Source organism: Propithecus coquereli, unplaced genomic scaffold, assembly GCF_000956105.1.
Source record: "Propithecus coquereli isolate 6110/MARCELLA unplaced genomic scaffold, Pcoq_1.0 Scaffold21, whole genome shotgun sequence".
Lineage (NCBI taxonomy): Eukaryota > Metazoa > Chordata > Mammalia > Primates > Indriidae > Propithecus > Propithecus coquereli.
Window position 1 is genome coordinate 1098413 of NW_012146078.1, and position 6123 is coordinate 1104535.

Sequence of the window (6123 nt, forward strand, 5' to 3'; positions counted from 1 at the left end):
TCAAACAGCACCCTTAGATAAATCTCACACTTTCATATCTAAGACAGAGCAGAAACAGCACTAAATTGGGAGTCTTAGTATTCATGTCCTAGTCTTAACTCTGCCACTAACTCACTATGTGACCATTATCAGAATCTTAACCACTTTGAAGGCATCAGCTTTCTTAACTGCAAACCAAGAGGGACAGAATATATAATCAGATTTAGTTATAAAGTTCTGTGATTCTTTGACTGTTGTGTTCTTGAATCAACCAGGAATGGTTATATTCAAGAAGTAATAAAATCCAGATAGGCTGCTGCCATTGCCCCGTCTATCCTCTGTTCTCACTTCCCTGATAGCAACTGTTAGTAGCTCTCTGATAGCATCTCAGCATACACAATAATCATCTTTGAATCTCCAAAATTACCAAATCCGATCTATTTGCTGTTGTTCTCCTTTTCTCAACCTCTCTGTAGCACTTGATTCCAGTGATCAACTGCTCCTTAAAATTAATTCTTTCCTTGGCAAGTATGGCACTGTCCTGCTTCTTTTCCATCTCAAACTACTCCAACAGACTCAACTTTGACTTTACTAAGCATCTGCTTTGTGATAGTTTAGCCTAGTTGGGGCTTTTCATTATGTGTGGTACATGCAAACCCCAAGTTTCAACAATCACCTCACAGCTTTTTCCCCATCCCACGAAGTCTTTCTAGGAGATCCCATTCCAACTCATGACTTGAAATTTCACTTACATAACATCTCTCACTTGTTTGGTCAAAATTCCAATCAGGTATCTCCAATTGCCTGGCAAACAGTTTCACTTGGACGTGCTTCTACCACCTCAAATGCAACATATCTCAAATCAACTATTTGTTTCCCCAAAGTAGCTCTTTCCTCCCAGCAGTAGTACAGGTTCTACCTTTTATTCAAAACCCTTGAGCTGGATGTAATTTTAAATTAGATATTTTCAAATACTAGAAGAGTAATATGTTACATATACTACATATTTTTACCACTCCCAAGAGAATCTCAGCATCCAAAATCATCCCTTTGATTGAGCTAGATAATAATATGAGAGATACTGTCATCTTTACAAATACGCTAAGGAGTCAGGGAAATAGGCAAAGATAGGTCAGGAGGTTAAGTCGAATATTTTTTCTCACCATAAATACAGTAATTATAAAGAGTAAAACATATGGTTATTTACACAGCAAATAAAGATACAAATAACTTCTTAGTTCAGGTAAGGCTTTGCTACCAAAAGGCTTCAGGTCAGATCATTGAATATGTTACCAAAAAAAGATGATTTTCAGAGCTATTAGAAACTGAGGATTGTGAATTAATATTAATGATGGTGATAAAGATATTAAGATAACACCTATTTATTGGAAACCAACACTCAGGTACTGTGTTAGACATTTTACATATATAACAATAATAATAGAAACATGTGCTTGCTATGAGGTACTCTTATGTTCTTCATTTTACATATAGGAAATTTGTAAAGTGCTACCATCATTTTTTAAGTTATCCAGGCTGGAACTCCAGAGTCATTTTTAGTTCTGCTCTCTGATCAGTAACCCAATCATGGGAGTGATATTCTATCACATTCATAGGACTGGCCAACACTCAAGAGGAGGGGAATCCTCAAGGGTGTGGGTCAGTAGGGGGTGAGAATCTTGGGGCCATCTTAGAATTCTGCCCAACTCCAGCAGTAATTTAGATCAACTTTGAATGAGCATTTAAATTTGGGGGAGCATGCGGCTAAAGAGAAAGAGAATCACATTTTTTCCCACCATTCCGTATTCAGCAAGTGTGTGTGTTTGAGTATCAGATGAGAGATTTGTAGCTGATGTTCTCTCACTGCATGCTTTTCTTACTGCCAGCATCCTACCACTCTCTGATTCTATTATTTACATATACACATTATTTATATAGCTTGGCACTTAGCTGTATAATCAGGTGCTAAATTGAAAAAAATAGCACTTTTTTCCCTAAGATTGGAGGAGAAACTGGGTATGTTGGACTTATGCTGGTAGATTGCCAACACTGCACCTTCCTAAGAGATCTCAAAGGTAATTTTGTTTTTATGTTGTTTGCACTTTACACTCAGGTGGGTTACTGATCAGTTGACACCGAGTTCAAAAAAGGGAGATTGTCCTCTGGGGACCTGAACTAATCAGTTGAGCATTTAAGGCAATGGGGGTAGGGGGGTGGGAGGGGCAAGAGTCTCTCCTGAAGGAAGAGATTAAGAGATTCATAGAGTGAGAGACCTGTGCAGGGGGTCCTTGTGACAAGGACCTGTGAGTGGCTTCTAGTTGCTGAGAGTGGCTCCAGCCAGCACTAGTTCAAAAATTGGACTTCAGTCATGTAGCTGCAAGAAAATTAATTCTTCCAACAACTGGAGGAAGGCTGGAAATAGATCTTTCCCTAGGGAATACCCAGCTTACACCTTGATTACACTTTGATGTTGGCCTTGGGAGATCCTGAGCAAAGGACCCAACTAAAATGTGCTGATCTCTTGACTCATGGGAACTGTAAGATAATAAATTTGTGTTCTTTTAAGCTGATAAATTTGGTATTTCATGAGGCAGCATAGAAAATCAAATACATCTGCTTTCTATATATTAGGCACTGTCCTAAGCACTTTCCATAATCTTTTAACTATCCTTATTGTAGAGCTGAGAAAAATTAAGTTTAAAGAGGTTACATAATTTGCCCAAGTTTGCATAAGTAGGAAGGGACAGAGACAAAATTTTATACCTAGATTTACTAAAAAAGCTCATTTTCTTAACCACTTCTGATAGGGATGTGGGCAATGTACTTTGGCCTTACTGCCTCAGCTAATGTTCTGAATATCAAACTCCGTGCTTTTATCAAACCCTGTGTGGATGTTTACTCCTTTCTGCTGAGAACTTTCTTATTTTATTGATATTCAAAAGAACCTGTTAATTTATTTCATTAAACATTTATGAAATACCTACTGTAGGAAAATAGTGAATGAAAGCTGGGAGAACTCAAAGATTAATAAGACAGCTCCTGGCCCTCAAGGTTCTTGTATACTAGTGGGGAAACAAACTCATACACAGATACCACAAAGGAGTAAGCCTAGTCTCAAGATTCCAAGACAAAACATTTTATTCATTCACCTGACTGACAAAGGGATGTTTATAGAACAAGATGCAAAGATGCATTTATATGATCACTTAAATGAGATTTGCGTGTATGGGAGTTTCCTAGTTCTATAAGATTGGAAAATAAATGAACCCTAAGTAATTGTAATATCTACTTCTAAAATTTAAGATGATAATAGTAATAACTTCAGTCATTGTGTTCTTAGTAGAGCTAAGCAATGTGCTAAGTACTTATATTTTCCCATTTAGCTCTCACAAAAAACCTATGATATAGATATTCTGGTTGTTATTTTTATTATCATTATTCTAATTTTGCTAATAAACTAAGAGGTTAAGTAACTTGCGTAACATCACACAACTATTGATAGAAAGTGGCACAGATTTTAAACTCAGGCAGATTGACTCTGGTACATACACCCTTATTGGGTACAACTTCTACAATATAACTATTTTATTAAAGAGGGAAGATAATGAGGAAATAGAAGCCATATGGAGAAGGGGATAGGTGAAGGGAGATACACAGAGATAATCACTGCACTTGATCATAGAATTAGCTATGTTTCTCAACACACAAGGCAAAATGGGAAGTAATGTGATTTACATAGTCCAAGTAATCTGAAAACAGTTGCTGAAATCTAAGAGAAATTAATAATTATAGTCCTACACAGGATTGGAGGGGACTTTGAATGACAGTATATAATATTTTACATAGGATTTTTTAAATTTGTCGAAATTGATTCTTACTCAAAACAAGAACAAAATAGTAAAGTTTTGAAAGGGCATGTAGAAAATGAATTAACATAGTATATTCACGTACCCTTTTACTTAACTAGACACAAAGGGAATGGCTGGTTAATAGTGGTTTACAAATTGCAGATCACACATCAACAGTGGGTCACGAAATCATTTAGGTGGGTCACAGTCTTAAGAAATTATACATATACACATATATACATGTGTGTGTATGGTATATATCTTAAGGATAATGTGTGATAAAACTTTTTGTGTATCTGTAGACTCACATTTGCGTGTCATCTTATAAACATGATTCGCATTCTTAAAAAAAGTTTGAAAGCTGCTGTGTTAGCTTTGACTATTCATCTTGACTATCAGTTATCTCAGCTGGGATCTTGTCAAAAGCTCCATCAAGAATATGAGATTGAAATCATTAGAGAGTACTTGGAGTACCTTTTGAGGTGTTGATTAAAAGGAGACCCTCACACTTTAGATTTCAGGCAGAGAGTGGAAAGGATGTTGTTTTGTAATTAAAGATGTTTTTATTTATACTGAAGGGGGGGTATCTCATTTCTGCAGAAGGGACTGCAATAAAGTATACAGGAGGGACAAAAGCACTTCTTATGAAGCATGAAATCTATTTGATTTCTGCAAATGCAGGAGTGCCCCCCTCACTCTTTCCCGTGCACTACTTTTAGGGTAACCATGTGGCCTGAACAGTCTTGGTTACATAGTCATCCTGCTGTAATTATTGATAGCTTGCCATTCTTCTCTATTCCTGGTTGGATGATAAATTCCATGACCACCCTTTTTCACAGCAAGGATGAAATGTCCCTGCCCTAGAAAGACATATTTGTAGAGAAGGACTGTGTAGCAAATATGTTCTATCCTTTCATTCAAATTATGACTTCCTTGTGCTTCCCTTTCTCCTGGCAAATTCTCGGAGACATAGTTGTCAGAGGAAATTTAACTTTCTCCTATTGAGGAGGGTCATTGAAAACCGTAGCAGTGTTTCCTCCAACTAAAGCTCAAGGACTTGGGAGTTCTCAGATCATTCTCAGCAAACTGAGCTTCCAAAGAGAATTTGGGAAAATTTTTAAATTTCTTTTTAAAGCTATTCTAAATTTTAATATAACGTAAGTATACTCTGTATCATCTGGATGGTCACTATGAGATTCTAATGTTTAAGAAGGTGTTTCTATTATCATCAAGAAGTATTATTTTAATATTTGTGAAATAATAACTTAAAAAAAAAACAAAGCTGTTTTCAACACATAAATTCTATATTTATCGAAGTTGGAGACAAAGGAACATCATAAAAAACCATAAATGTGAAGATTTTTCTGTAGTTCAAATAGAGAAAATTGAAGGAAGAATTGAGAAATCATACGACGAATGATAACTGAGACACACTGAACTTGAAAACCCTACACCTTAATAGTGAGTACCATGCTCAGATTTCACGTGGCAATATAGTTTTAATGGAACGGCATCATTTCAGATGTTAAATTAATGCTATTTATGTCAATTTTATTTTCTTACTATTAAAAATTGTGATAGTTTTGTGGAATCTAGAGTTGTATAAAACTGTATGTACACAGAATTTTATACACAGTTCTGTTTGCTCATGTTTAAATAAATATTATAATAAAACACTGGGGCCCTAGAGAATGTTCTTGCTTTTTTTCAAAAAAGGGATACTTATATTAACAAATTTTGAGATAAAGAACAGTGGAAAACATTATGCTTGGAAACAAATGCCAATCTGCTACAAAAGAGAATCAGAAACAGAAACAACCAGGCTTCTTGGCCTGTTGGCTTAACAGAGATGCCAGTTTAGCAAAATGACTGCAGTTGCCAATGAACCAACATGGCCAGTTGTACTCTTCAACAAGGGTCTTTCACCTGCTTCTCCCTGTCATTCCCATCACCTATTCAGATCTTACTCTTCTTATTTACCAACTCCTCTTAGACCTATTTTGGTTCTCCACTATTGCCTTTCTACTTTCTCTCTTAACTTTTGTACAAAATATTAGTCCTTTGCCTCAACCTCAGTTATGGTCAGAGAACTTTTGTAAAGAGAAGAGACTAGATTAAATAAAATAACAACCTAGAACAATCCTTGGAATATAGTAATAGCTCAAAATGTGTTCACTTTCAGTATCTCAAGAGTGAAAAAAACAAACACCACATGTACTGTCTAATAATTTGGAACTAATTGATTAACACACATGGGCACAGAAAGAAGTAAAAATTGTTGGAAATCAAAAAGGGG